The 14827-nt window shown below is 40.9% G+C and overlaps 1 protein-coding gene and 1 long non-coding RNA gene across 2 annotated transcripts in view; one reads left to right on the plus strand and one right to left on the minus strand.

The window, feature by feature from the left end:
* Window positions 1-14827, minus strand: part of TOX (thymocyte selection associated high mobility group box) — a 333028-nt gene that overhangs the window by 280285 nt on the left and 37916 nt on the right. The gene's annotated exons all lie outside the window — the stretch shown is intronic.
* Window positions 318-14797, plus strand: LOC149126217 (uncharacterized). Its single transcript, XR_016234930.1, has 2 exons — window positions 318-470; window positions 13277-14797. It is a non-coding gene; the product is annotated as an uncharacterized LOC149126217 (long non-coding RNA).

Below are 14827 nucleotides of genomic sequence, written 5' to 3' on the forward strand. Positions count from 1 at the left end.
GGGAGACCCAGAAGGAGCTCCTGGCTCCTAGTGTCGGATTGGCTCAGCTCCAGCCATTGCGGCCATTTAGGGAGTGAACCTGTGAACCTGTGGATAGAAGATCTCTCTCTCTCTCTCTCTCTCCCTCTCTCTCTCCCTCCCCCCCCCCCCCCGCCTCTCTGTAACTCTGCCTTTCAAATAAATAAATAAATCTTTTTAGAAAATGAAATTCCATTGAGAATCAGTCTCCTATACCAGGTATTCTAAGGGGTTTACAGCTTTAGCTAATCTATTCTTCACAATTCTATACTCTTAGAGTGCTTGTTATCTCCATTTGGAAGATTAGGACACTGAGGCATAGACAGGTGAGGCCTCTTGCTACTAATCGCACAAACGTTGGTGCTTAGCCAGACTACCAGGCAGGCTGCCGATGGAGCCTGGGTTTGTAGCCACTTCACTGAAGAGTACAATACTATTGTTCAAAGGTTAAGGTAAGACAAGAGGAAATCTATATTGCCTTCTGATAAGGCAGAAAGAACCTGCTGGGAGAAGAGATGTGGGAAGGGTTTGCTGGAGTAAGCCAGGTGAGGCAGGGAAGGGCATTTGAGTCAGGGAGCACAGCCTGTTGAATTCATGGTGGCTTGAAACAGCAAGGTACATGCAGGTTCAAGGGCATAGTGCAAGTGCATGGAGGGGTTCCTGAGAAAAACCAGGAGTCTGGCCAAGAGGGCTTGTGTGCCTTGCAAAGGCACTGACTACAAGAAGGGTGGATAGTCAAGTGATGGAGTAAGAAGTGATATGGGCTCTCTTAAAGAGGCAGAGAAGGGATGGGGAGTGCTAAGTAAGACAGGAATGCAGTTTGTGAACAGACAGGTGCTAGTACCCTTGGCTACAAAAGGTGATACTGATGAAACAACTAGGATTCCTCCTAGGGTTGAGTTACCTGGTGATGGGTACAATTCTCCATGTTAGAGATTAAATGAACATGCAGGACTTGGTGGTGGTGGGGGATGTGAACCTTTTGATTTTGAGATGCAGGATGTTCAAGAGACAGAAATATAGAGATTAGAAATAAGGAGAGAAATCTCCAGTGAAGACATTCTTCCAGAGAGCTCAGTTTGTAGGTAGTGGTTGAAACCATTTTGGGGGGGACTACCCACCCTGGAAAAGGACATATATACAGAAAGGTGATCCAAAAGTGAGCTAGCTCCTTATGAAAATGGCTCTTATTTTTTTATTTGAAAATCAGAGTCAGAGAGAGGGACACACACACACACACACAGAGGGAGAGGGAGGGGGCGGGGGATGGGGAGGGGAGAGGGAGGGGAGGAGGAGGGGGAGGAAGAGATCTTCCATTGTTGATTCACTTCCCAAATGGTCAGGGCTCAGCCAGGCAGAATTCAGGAGCATCTTGGTCTCCCATTTTGGTGGAAGGGGCCCACATACTTGGGTCATCTTCTGCTGCTTTCCCAGGGATATCAGGAGGGATCTCCATTAGAAGTGGAGCAGCCAGAACTTGAACCTGCACCCGAATGGGAAACAGGCATTGCAGGTAGCGACTTAAACCACTGCTCCACCAAGCCAGCCCATGAAAATGACTCTTAAGCACAGTGTTAACAAACTCAGCACACTCTAATCTGAGAAAGGTCCAAAATACACTGCAATTCTCAACGAATTACATAGCACTGGCTCAGGGTAGGCATTTGATCTAATGGTTAAGACATTAGTTAGGATATGCACATCACACTTCACAGTGCCTGGGTTTGATACCCGCTGGCTCCTGATTCCAGCTTCTTACTAATGTGTCCCGGGGAGGAGGGGGGGGAGTGATTATGGCTCAATCAGCTGGGTCCCTGCCACCCATGGGATGCTACATTGAGTTTCCAGGTCCCAGCATTGGCCCAGCTCAGTCATGGCCACAGTGGGCATTTGGAGAGTAAGCCAGCAGATGAAAGTCCCCCCATCCTACCCCCATCTCTGTATCTCTGCCTCTCAGCCAAATTTTTTTATTTTCAAAAAAGGAAAATATTATAAAGCTAGGGAAATGAAACTTTGTTTAAATTAATTAGAAGTATTGACTCATTGATCTAAGAGGTACAGAGGTCCTTAGGAGAAATGGCACCAAACACTAGAAATGCACAAGGGAAAAACCTCAGATGCATTGTTCAGTGAGTTAGAAACTGAGAGCCTTCACAGAGGCAGGTATCTTCTGGATTTGGCAACTTGGATATCATTGTCCACCTTGAAGAGACAGGCAGGGCAATGAGGAGTCAGGAAAGGTGGCAATAATGTGTTACATGAGCAGATTGGACTTCCCAAAGCTTGGCTGTAAACGGAAGACAAGAGAGAATGTTCAAGAAGGACTTGGATTCAAACATTTGTATTTTCAGGATGGAAGAGACATGTGAGGTGCATAGGTTGAGAGTCAAGAACTCAGGGAGAGGGGCCGCCTGCAGCGCTGCCATCCTACAGGGGCACCAGTTTGAGTCCCGGCTGCTCCACTTCTGATCCAGCTCTGCTATGGCCTGGGAAAGCAGTGGAAGATGGCCCAAGTCCTTGGGCCCCTGCACCCGCATGGGAGATCTGGAGGAGGCTCCTGGCTCCTGGCTTTGGCTGGGCACAGCTCCAGCCATTGTGGCCATTTGGGGAGTGAAACTACAGATGGAAGACCGCTCTCTCTCTCTGCCTCTCCATCTCTCTCTGTGTAGCTCTGACTTTCAATAAATAAATAAATAAATAAATTAAAAAAAAAAAAAAAGGTGGGGGGACTCTGGGAGACACACGAAAAAGAATGCCAGGTGGAAATTCCGATAAGGTATAATTTTAGAAGCATCAGTTTATGAGTAGTGTGATTATTTAAATTGTTTTAACTTTTTAAATTGTTTTAATTCTTCCATTTTCTTAAGTCTTTATGTAAGACCTCTGGACAAGGAAAATGTGATGAAAGTACAAGCTGAGGTCTCAGTCTTTCTATGTTGCATTTTATAAAGAAGTATTTATTTACTTACTTGAAAAGCAGAGTTATAGGGAGAGGGAGAGACACATAAGGAGCAACTGATCTTCCATTTGCTAGTTCACTCTCCAAATGGCTGCAATGGCTGGGCATGGGTGGCAGGGGTCCAGGTACTTGGACCATCTTCTGCTGCTTTCCTAGGCTTATTATCAGGAAGCTAGGAAGGATACAAAGGAGCCAGGACTCTTCTAACTGGTGCCCACATGGGATGCTGGCATGGCAAGCAGCAGCTTACCACACTGTGTCACCATGGAGGCCCAGAGGGGTCTCAGGCTTGCTCAGCAGGAGACAGGGATACCTCTGCACTATGGAAGGATGTACAATAGGTGCAGGCAGATGTTGGAATGCTGTGGCTAGAAAGAAGTATTGTTCACTTAGTGAGTGGCCTGTATTTCCCCTGACTGTTTGACACAAATCTGGGGAAGATGTTGAGGTAACTGGGATGGAAAGTTTGCAAAACAGCTAAACACAATGGGAGAGGTGGGTGAAGCTATCACACAACTGCACCTCAAATACAAGTGATTTTTTTGAAAAGAAAAAAAAAACTGTAAGAAAAGTTAATCACAGATAACTCTAGAACTAATCTTTCAAAATGAGAAAACCACAGTGTTTCTGATTTTTCAGATAGGATTGCACGTACACAAGGAGATAATTAGCAGCTACATTATAAATTGCAATTTGATGAACATTTATTTTAACTTTGTTTCTCTTTCTGCAAAAATCATGGCAAGTGCACAGACATGGTGAAGGTATCAGAGGTAAGGCAATTTTGGTGTGTAAACCTCTGAAGTTGCACTTAACAAAAGGAAGGGGAAGAGGAAGACTCGGGTGGAGGGCTTTGCAGCAACAGGACGGACTCTGAATGCCAATGCTCAGTACACAAAGGGTCCACACATTCTCCATCCTTCTAACATGGCACAAATATCAGGCAACTGCTATGCTCATAAGAAGTGCTATACAGGGATTGGTGTGAGATGTTCCCCAGGCAAGTCCTTTTTCCACCTCTGATATTAATCCTTAGAAACAAAGATGCACCTTTCTTGGTTCCTGGCTCAGAGATCAAGTTCAACAGCAGCTTGATTTCTTTATGCCTTAATGTTAAAGAGTAGCACATGTAAAATCAAAAGGAATACAGATTTTCTAGGGAAACAATTCCAGTAAGACTGAAACTCAGTAATATTAGAATTAGGAGGTAGACAGTATTTTGAAATGCAAAGTAAAAGGAAACCTACGAATATCATCCAGGCAAGTATGTTAGTATAGATTGAAGATCATCTTTTAAGTTCTTAGAAGGTCTGGATTTCCTCTAATTTTCTTATATTCCTCCTCCTTTTCTACCAAACTTCCAAAGATCATTACATACTACATTACACATTATACATGTTCAGGTAAATGTTCATGCAGTTGAAATCCACTGTAGTTCATTTTTTTTGCTTAATATGTGATTATATAAACAGATTAACATGTTAACCAAAAAGGAAGTAAGACTTCTTTCTTTTTGATCAATGCATGAATATCAGTTTAGATTGTATCCTTCCTGGATCATGGATATCATATTTTGCATAACAATGTCCCTAGGGGTAGAAACAGTACGGAATTTCTTTTTCTTTCTCAGTACTGGTGTTTTGCCACTGTTGGGCTCCAATAGATCAGTGATAACATCATAACAAACACACATGGAAAGAGTTTCTGCTTACAAATACTATCTATGGTTCCTGCTATGCATGTGAGAAAGCAGAGGAGGATAGCCCAAGTACTTGTGTCTCTGCCACCCATGTGAGGGATCAGGAAGGAGTGCCTCACTGCTGACTTCATCCTGGTCCAGACCTGACTGCTGTGGGCTTCTGGGGGAGTGAACCAGCAGATAGAAGGTTTCTCTTTCTTTCCCTGCCTTTCAAAAAAATAAATAGTTCTCTTTAAAAAAAAAAAGATTTATTTTTTTGAAAGGTGGAGTGAGAGAGAAGGAAGAGAAACAGAGATAGAGAGAGACCATTTATCTTCTGGTTTACTCTCAAAATGGCTGTAACAGTCAGGCCTGGGAGAGGCTGAAGCCAAGAACCAGAAAGTCCACCCAGGTCTCCAACATGGGTAGTAGGGACCCAAGTACTTGGGTCATCTTCCACTTCTTTCCCAGGCACATTAGCAGGGAGATAGATCAGAAGTGGAGCAGCCAAGATGCAAACCAACACTCCCACAGGGGCACCCTATCCTGTGGCACCACAATGATGGCTCCTAAACAAAAAATTACTAAAAGAAGAAGTAGGAGAAGGAAGAAAAGAGGACATTTGTCATAACCGTAACTAAGACACTGCTTGGGAAACTAGAATCCTACCTCGGAGTGCCTGGGTTTGAGTCCTGACTGCTCCTGATTCCAGCTTCCTAATATTGCATCCTTGGAAGCAGCAGTGATGGCTCCAATGGTTGGGCTCCTGCCACCCACATGGAAACCTAGATTGAATTCACAGCTTGTGGCTGCCACTTGGTTCAGTCCTTCTCTCTCTCTGACTCTTAAATTAATAAAAATTAAATTTGAATTGTTTTAAAAAAAGAATGAGAGCTGAAGAAATTGCCTACATAAGAGATACCAAAAATTAACATTTAGTGAGGAAATATGCAAATTATGCTAATAGAAAACTACATAGTAATAAATTAAGTAATTGGTCATTTACTCTCTTGTTCTGAACACAGTCACAGAAATCTGAAATTACAAAGATTTTTGCCAGCCCTTAAGGCATTCGGATATAGCTAAAAAGCCCATGAGAGTTTCTCAGGCATGGAAAGCGAAGGCACTCTGGCAAAAAATGACCTAAATGAAAGATTTCTGTGAGATCCCAGTGGAAAGAACAGGCCATCAAAGAAGGAGGTACCTTTCTCTGAAGGGAGGAGAGAACTTCCACTTTGGCTATGGCCTTGTCTAAATAAGGTCAGAGTTGGCGAACTCAAGAGGCTTCCATAGCCTTGGCAGCTCATGACAAGAGCCTCGGGTGATTGCTGATGTCATAAATAAGAGTGTCAATTGTTAAATCAACAACAGGAGTCACTGTGCACTTGCTCCCCATGTAGGATCTCTGTCCTTACTGTGTTGTACTATGAGAATTAACGGTAAAAATAATCTTCAAACAGTACTTTATACTTTGTGTGTCTGTGTAGGTGCAAACTGTTGAAATTGTTACTTAGTATAAAGTTATCTTCTGTATATAAAGGTAATTTTTTCTTCTTTTTTAACTTTTATTTAATAAATATAATTTTCCAAAGTACAACTTTTGGATTATAGCAGATTTTTCCCTCCATAACTTCCCTCCCACCTGCAACCATCCCATCTCCCACTCCCTCTCCCATCCCATTAACATCAAGATTCATTTTCAATTATCTTTGTATACAGAAGATCAGTTTAGTATATACCAAGTAAAGATTTCAACAGTTTGCACCCACACAGAAACACAAAGTATAGAGTACTGTTTGAGTACTAGTTATACTGTTAATTCACATAGTACAGATTAAGGACACATTAAGGACAGAGATCCTACACGGGGAGTAGGTGCACAGTGACTTCTGTTGTTGATTTAACAATTGACACTCTTATTTATGGTGTCAGTAATCTCCCTAGGCTCTTGTCATGAGCTGCCAAGGCTATGGAAGCCTCTTGAGTTCGCCAACTCCGATCTTATTTAGACAAGGCCATAGCCAAAGTGGAAGTTCTCTCCTCCCTTCAGAGAAAGGTACCTCCTTCTTATAAAGATAATTAAAAATGAATCTTAATGAAGAATGGAAAGGGAGAGGGAGTAGGAGATGGGATGGTTTGTTGGTGGGAGGGTAGTTATGGGGGGGAAGAACTGCTATAATCCAAAAGTTGTACTTTCAAAATTTATATTTACTAACTAAAAGTTTTCTATTAAAAATAAAAACAAAGATTTCTGCAGACAATGATATTATCTTTTCCAACTACTCCATGTTACATTTGGAAACATAATAAAGCAGTTATGTTATTCATCACATACTGTTTCTAATTCTCCTATTATATCACATTTCTTTTAAGTATTAAAAATGCATTACTATTTTAAATAGAGCAAAATATATTACTAACAACATATAAGAGATGTTAGTAATTTCATTTGCTTGCTTGATTTTCATTAAAATTTCCAAGATGTTATTTATTTTGTTTGGAATATTGATTGTTGTTGAACTCACATATTTGTATTTTGTAATACCAGCCTAAAAGTAATTATATTGATTTATACAAAATACATGACATGTACATGGAAAAATAATTTCACAAATAAATGATTCTACTACATTTTGACTCTCTTATGAATGTTTAAAAAGGTTAAAGTTAAATGGAACATTAAACTCAGATTCCAGCCCTTACCCCAATATATATACACTCTTTTGATGGGTGTCTTACACCTGTGCTGTGACAAACTGGAGTTGAATTTCTAAATGAATGCTTCAAGTAATAACAAATAACTCATATAACTGTTACCTGGGAATGTATAAACCTCTATCTATGGTTTTATTTATCCTCCTAGGAGGGCTAAGAAACATCTCTGCTATCAGCATTCAATGAACATTATTAAGATTCCCATCCATTATAATCTTTGCATTTTATTAACTAAACTTTAGCTGTGCCATAGAAATCATCAGGAAAACCTTGAAGAGATAAATGAAAACAACAAATATCCAAAATGCTATTGAGTAGAACCACACTAAATACATTGCTTGAAAGAAAATAGCCTTTGGGGTTAATGGAGGTCTGGGAATCTTGGTCACATAACTCAGAGTCCGATTTATTGTGAGACCAGGACATACAGTGCAAAATTTTTTATGTTGGTTTTTCTATCACAGAACTTGAATGCTTACAACATTATCATTGGACAGTATCCCAGAAAATTAAAACAGTCTTGAAATCCATGCATAGGAATTTTGAAAAAGTTAGTGGAAAATGAGCTTATGAAAAAACCAAAAATGTTTTAATACCAAAATAAACTTAACTTTTGAATCCATTTCCCACAAACTCTGATGTCCTCTGCTGTTTTGTTTTGTTTTAGGCTTGCATTGTCCAGATCATTTCAATCTCCCGCTGCAGTCCTTGGCAATAAGCACTGCCACAAGCAAAGTAACGTTGGGCAGTCACTCAACCTCTCAATCTTAACTTCTCCAACAGTAAATCCATCTTTAAACATGCTGTATATCCAGTCCTCTGGACAAACACCTTTACAATTTCAAGTGAAGAGAGGCAAAGAATTTGTGTTCCTTGCTAATCTTGCTGACCAACTACTTACATGATGGGTAGTTAAGAAATACACTGATGGCCAACTACTAATTGCATTTCCTAATTTAGAAAGGTACATTTGCAGTTCTCTGCAAAATGTTGAATATTTATAGAATAAAGCAGAAGAAATAAATAAAGACATAGGTGAACAACGAAGCATTTTCTTGGTTTAAAAAAAAAAAAAAAAACTGACCATGGGTCAGGAAAGGAGTATTGAGGGACTGCTATCGTGGTACAGTGGAACACTGATATCCCATATGAGTTCCAGCTATTCCACTTCTTATCCAGCTCTCTGCTATGGCCTGGGAAAGTAGCGGAAGATGGCCCAAGTGCTTGGGCCCCTGCACCCATGTGGGAGACCTGGATGAAGCTCCTGGCTTCACTTTGGTCTGTCCCAGGCCTGGCCATTTTGGCTATTTGTGAAGTGAACCAACTGATAGAAGATCTCTCGCTGTCTCTCCCTCTCTCTTTAAAACTCTGCCTTTCAAATAAATAAATAAATCTTTTAAATTTAAATTTTATTTTATTTGAGAATAGAGTTACAGACAGAGGGAGAGACAAAGTGAAAGGCCTTCCATCCACTGGTTCACTCCCTAAATAGCTGCAACAGCTAGAGCTGGGCCTATCCAAAGCCAGGAACCAGGAGCTTATTCCAGGTCTCCTATGTGGGTCCAGGGGCCCAAGCATTTGGTCCATCTTCTAATGCTTTCCCAGGCCATAGCAGAAAGCTGGATAGGAAGAGGAGAAGCTGGGACAGGAACTGGCAGCCATATGGGATGCCAGCATTGCTGGTAGAGGTTTAGCCTACTATGCCACAGTACTGGCCCAATAGATAACTCTTAAAAAAAAAAAAAAAAAAAAGAAATGAGTACTGAATAGACATTTATCTGCCATTTTTTTTGCAAGATACACAGATGGTAACAATGAAATCTAGTGTAAAAATTAGTGTGATATTAAGTACAAAGATATAGTGGATTGCTTCTGGGATGTTACAGATGGTGCCTGAAGTTAGAGAACACATGGAGGTAAACTGAAATCTGGGGAAAAGTTTGGAATATGCTGTAGCTTAAAGGAAACAAAAGATGAGAGTCTAGTGTAAGCATTCGAGGGAGACAGTGGTTTGGAAAACACTGACACACGAGAATGTCCGTCCAATGCTCAGAGGATGCAAGAGCATCCAGGCTTTGTGAACAGAGGACTAGTGTTAAGTGGAGGCCATCCAAGGGTTAAGATTTCATGAAAGACAAAATAAGCAACCTCTAGAGGAGTGAGAAAATTAAATTGTGACTAAGGAAGATCTGACTACCTTTTAGTCTGTTTCCCGTAAGTGGAGCTGAAGCCAGGGACTGTAGATGAAGCCCCTGTGGTGACACAGTCATGCAACGGCACAGGTGAAAAGAGGAATTCAGATATAATTCAATAAGATGAATTGACAAAATATATTAATAGGATGAAGAAAGGGGTGCAGTCAAGAAGACTCAGATATTTTTTAATCCAGAAAAACAAACATTAATGACAAAAGAGGTAAAGGGACACGGTTGATAAATTTGGTTTCGGAAATGTCAGCCTGAACATATCTGTAAACGCACTTCAGAACATGCCACTTCCAAATCATGTTGAATTGTCATGCTGAATATTTTAAGCTGTTAGGATTTAAGAAACCTGAGGTGCACGAAGGACTTTTTGACTTCATGTGAGAGGCACCTTCTGTATACTTAGAGGAAGGACCCATTCTTGCGTGAGGACAGGAAGAGACTCAGAGGAAAAGAGAGAGGCCTGGCTATGTTTCTTGAAGTTTATACCTTAGCTCTGGCCTATCACATCTTTCCACCACTCTCCATTTTTCATCAAACAAAGCAAAAAACCTTCAGGTTTAACCAAAGCTTCAGGTCTTCATTTCCTTACGGAGGTCCCTGTATTTAATGTACATTAAAAACATCTGAGTGCTTTTCTCTTGCTAACCTGTCTTTTCTTACAAGGGCGCCAGCAGAGAATCTAGAAGTGTAGAAGATAAAAATTTTTCCACCGCTGCCTCTTACATCTTCAACTCATGGGCCAAACGTGGACCACAGTTGTGCTTCTCTATGTGGGTGGCAAGGGAAAAGAGACGAAGGTGGACAGGTCGAGACAAAATGCTTACCCATCAACAAATGGTCAGGCAGCGTCTGTGCCGGGGAAGAGAGGAAGGCTGCAGAGACAGGAGGGCCAGGCCTCTGTAAAGCACTGTAAACCAAGGGAGAGAATCCACGGGAAGGAACCTCTGCTAGGGAATCCACAGCCACGAGAATCCAGCAAGGTTAAAAGTGGCTCAGCCACAAGATTTCCAGAGGTCTCTAAAAGTGCTTGGTAGTAGGAGGATTGCAGTGCAAGTTATGCCTCAAGGGGTCGATTAAAATAAAGCTAGTGAAGAAGTGAAAGTGGGAGGTAGTTACCAGTGCAAATTAAGGTAAACTGCTCCAGGATACAAGGAACTTCTCACTGCAGGGAAATGCCAGAAGACTAACTAGAGAGGTGGGAGGGGCTTTGTCCGAATAGTGCTTCTCAGTTCCGGCTGTGCCTACGATGCTCAACACGAATTTTCACATCATGAAACTGGAGTCAAATCAAGCACAACTACTTAGGATTTTTAAAAGCAGAATTCATAATAATGCCAGAAATAACTTTTATAAATTTATTTATTTATTTGAGAGACGCAAAGAAAGAGGGGGGAGACAGAGAGACATAGATAGAGCCTCCATTTGCTAGTCCACTGTCCTAAACAGCCAGGGCCTAGCCACTCTAAATCTGGGAGCTGGAAACTTTATCCTGATCTCTCATGTGGGTGGCAAGAATCCAAGCACTTGAGCCATCACCTGCTGCCTCCCAGGGTGTGCATTAGCAGGAAGTTGAAACTGGGAGCAGAGCTGGGACTCCAACCCCTTGCATTCCCATTCGGGATTCAGGAGTCCCAACTGGGGTCTTAACCAGTAGGCCAAATGCACACCTCAAAGAGACAATACTGGTATTTTAAACTCAACACCTGTGCTTTTAAACGCTTAGGAACCCAACTCATTGGACTATCACCTGCTGCCCTCCCAGGGCCTGCAGTAGCAGGAAGATAGAGACGGGAGCCAGAGGCAAGTATCAAACTTGGGTGCTCTGAAATGTGATCACAGGCAACTTAACTGACATATTAACCATTGGGCAAAATGTCCATCCACTTTGTATATGTTTTAAATGAAAAGAACATTTTATTCAAAAACATACTCTCTTCATTTCAGTATCAATGTTTCAAATGTATTTAGCACCCAAAATGTCAGCCCACATTCAGTTATATTCTGCCTTTCATACTCTCCAGTTGTATCACATGTTGTACACCAAATATTTACATTCAGGGAAAAATTCATCTAATAACAACAACCATGATGCAATCAGTAGCAAGACTAGAGTATCATTTGTGTAGCACTGTATATAGGGGTTTCACAGTTCTAACTTCATGTTGTAATGTAATGTTCTCTACAAACCAAAAACAGTACAAATTAAGCATACCTAATCCAAAAGTCTGGAACCCAATATGCTCCAAAATCCAAAATGTTTTTCAGAGTGACACAAGTTTGATGATGTGCAGTATTGCTTCATGCCCCAGATTACTAACCATTTTGTGTAAATTTACCTTCAGGCTAATTTTATAAGGTATATACGAACCACAAATGAATTCTGTGTTCATACTTGGGTTCGATCCCCAAGATATTTCATTATGAGTATATGCAAATATTCCCAAATCCGAAAAATATGAATTGTGACACACTTCTGGTCCTGAACTGTTCCAGTACTTAGCCAGTAGTATTTTATCATTTTATAAAGAATACTGATAGATCTCTCTCTCTCTGTCTCTTGATCTCTCTGTCTCTGCCTCTCACTCTTATTCTCATTCTCTCTCAATCTCTCTCTTATGCTCTTATGCTCTCCTTCTCCCTCTTTTCCTTCTTTGCCCCTTCCCTCCAGTCTGTCAGGTTTCCTCAACAGTAAACCCTTTCCCTTAAAAAAAAAGAAGAAGAAGAAGACTGAAGGCACGGAGACAGCATTGTCTGTAACAGGGTTCGAGACCTAGCTGTTTCACTTCTGATACAGCTCCCAGCTAACATGCCTGGGAAAGCAGCAAACGATAACCCAAGTACTTAGGCCCTTGTCTCCCACATAGGAGACAAGGATGGAATTTCAGGCTCCTGGCTTCAGCCTGGCTCAGACCTGGCCATTGCAGCCATTTGGGGAGTAAACTAACAGACAGAACCTCTTTCTCTGTCTTTGAAATAAAATGAAAATAAACCTTAAAAAAGAAAAGAATATTGAAGATAGAGAGAGTCAGAACCAGCTGAGTCACATGGTTTGTGAACTCAGGGTCCGTGCCCTGGAGCAGTGCCCTCTCCCCTGTCAGTGTGGAAACAAACATTTTACCTGTTTTGGAGGCACATGTAAGTTGAGTATTTTATTGTTATTTTTCACTGTAAAGCCTCTGTGGGAGGGAGACCATTTACTTTTAAAATGGCACATGACCAGGAGAGTCATGATGCTTGGTATACAACAATGTGCTCCTCATTGCTCTGATCCCTAGGTCTCTGAGGTCCCTCTTGAAGAGCTCCCTGAATAATACGGGATCTATAGGTGCACACACTTGCCATTATGCCAGCACAGAGATCTGCTCCAGCACCAATTCCCTCCTGGTGAGAGTCCTAAGGTTCCAGGTAGCCCTGATGAAAGACTAAGACTTTTCCAGACGAGGAGCTTAACCAACTGACATTTTATTTACATGGTTGATACTGAATGAAGTTCAATACTTATTGATTCATGCTTGTTTGCTAAGGGCTATGATGTAGAAAATGTGCTATTAAAAGAGGAAAATTTATTTATTGGACTATAAAGAATAGAAGCAATTGAAAGACCGGCAATCCTATATATGGAACAATCATTTTTGCCCCGTAATCATGGTAAGACAAATGTTCAATGTAATAATAGGCAATTCCTTGCTTCTCATGCAGGCTTTGGCTGCACAAGGCAATGCATGCACTGGTGCAGGGAGAAGCTGATTCAACTTTGCAGGAAAAAGAAGCATAAAGAAAAAAAACTAAGCAAATTATGAAAGTCATACACTTTAATTCTGCTTGTGCTTGAATACCAAGCTTGGAACAAGTACAGTCTCACGGATCGGTTTATGATCCTTGTAACATAGCAGAGATGACAAGCAAGAGGCTTGGTACGGAAATACCCACCAGCCATCATTCCTCCTGGAGGAGCCTGGAACAGCAATCTCTCTCTACTGGTTGGTTCACCTGTGAACGATTTGGTGGAAATCATAAATCTTACAAGCGGCATCCTTCTGACAGTGCACGTGGAAGGTTTGTAAATAGGAAGAATTTAACTCTATTAGAAAGAAGCTTTCAAGTGAATTCAGGATTATAGTACAAATGAGTCGAGAGGTGTGACTCCAGACACCCTCTTTTGCTTCATGCTTTCTAAAAATTTCTGCTACTGTGCAAAAGAAGAGGGACTCCGTGTGCTGATGGCTGTAAGTTTCACATTTTGATTGCATGCTCAGAGCATCATTCAGGATCTCTGAAAAGCAGCACTTGAAAAGGTGTCTTTACATGATATCCAAGGAAAGTAGAATAAAACACCTCTGAAGGTATTGATCATGCTACTTGGGGAAGCTCTAATAACTGTGCCTTGTCAGGCAGGATGAAGCATTAGCTCCCTTTGGCATCATGTTCAAAGCAAGGGTGAGGCAGTGGATGAAATTGAGGCAGAGGAAGAACAGGTAACTCCATCCTGTTGTAAGCAGCCATAGATGACTGAATGGAAGTTATATGAAAAAAGCAAATACTACATGACAGACACTCCATGGCTATTACAATACTATACCTTGACCAAAAAAAAATTGTACACAGATATTTTTCCATTTTCACACAACTGAAGTTTGATCATTAAATATTTATGAAGAGGAGAAAAGATAAAATTGTTTTGCCTTGAGCCATAATAATCAAAGAGATCTGTTTTAATTTGTTGCTGTGATCTGAATATTTCTAGTGAACTAAAGCAGTGACTTAATTCATTCTGAATCTCAGAAAGGAGCTTTTGGATCCTGCAGCATCACTTTAGTTTGGTGTCAACCTCACCTTCTTCTTGTTAATGACATCTGATTGACTTATAGCTAATGATGTTTACATATTAGTTCAGTTTTATTTCCTAACACTTTTTATTTTATTTGTGTGGTGTGTTTTTCACTTGGAAAAGGCTTACATTATTTTGTTTTTCAAATTAGAGGTGAAACCTTATTGACTTAATGATTATATTTAAAGAAAATGTTCCACAGAGATTTGGGGAATTGAAAGCATCACTCGTCAATTGGTCAGTATGGCCACAGAAAGCCAAAGTGTCAATGAATTAATGGCTTGGAACCCAGGAGGTTGGAGTCTCCTGTGTCAGACTGCACTGTGGAATCTACTTAAGATATGAATTTTGTTTAATTAATTAATGCCCATATGTATTTTCCATTTCTACCCATCACACTCACATTAAACACATATTTACTG

This window comes from Oryctolagus cuniculus, chromosome 6 (assembly GCF_051225735.1).
Source record: "Oryctolagus cuniculus isolate XC-2025 breed Fujian yellow rabbit chromosome 6, ASM5122573v1, whole genome shotgun sequence".
Taxonomy (NCBI): Eukaryota; Metazoa; Chordata; class Mammalia; order Lagomorpha; family Leporidae; genus Oryctolagus; species Oryctolagus cuniculus.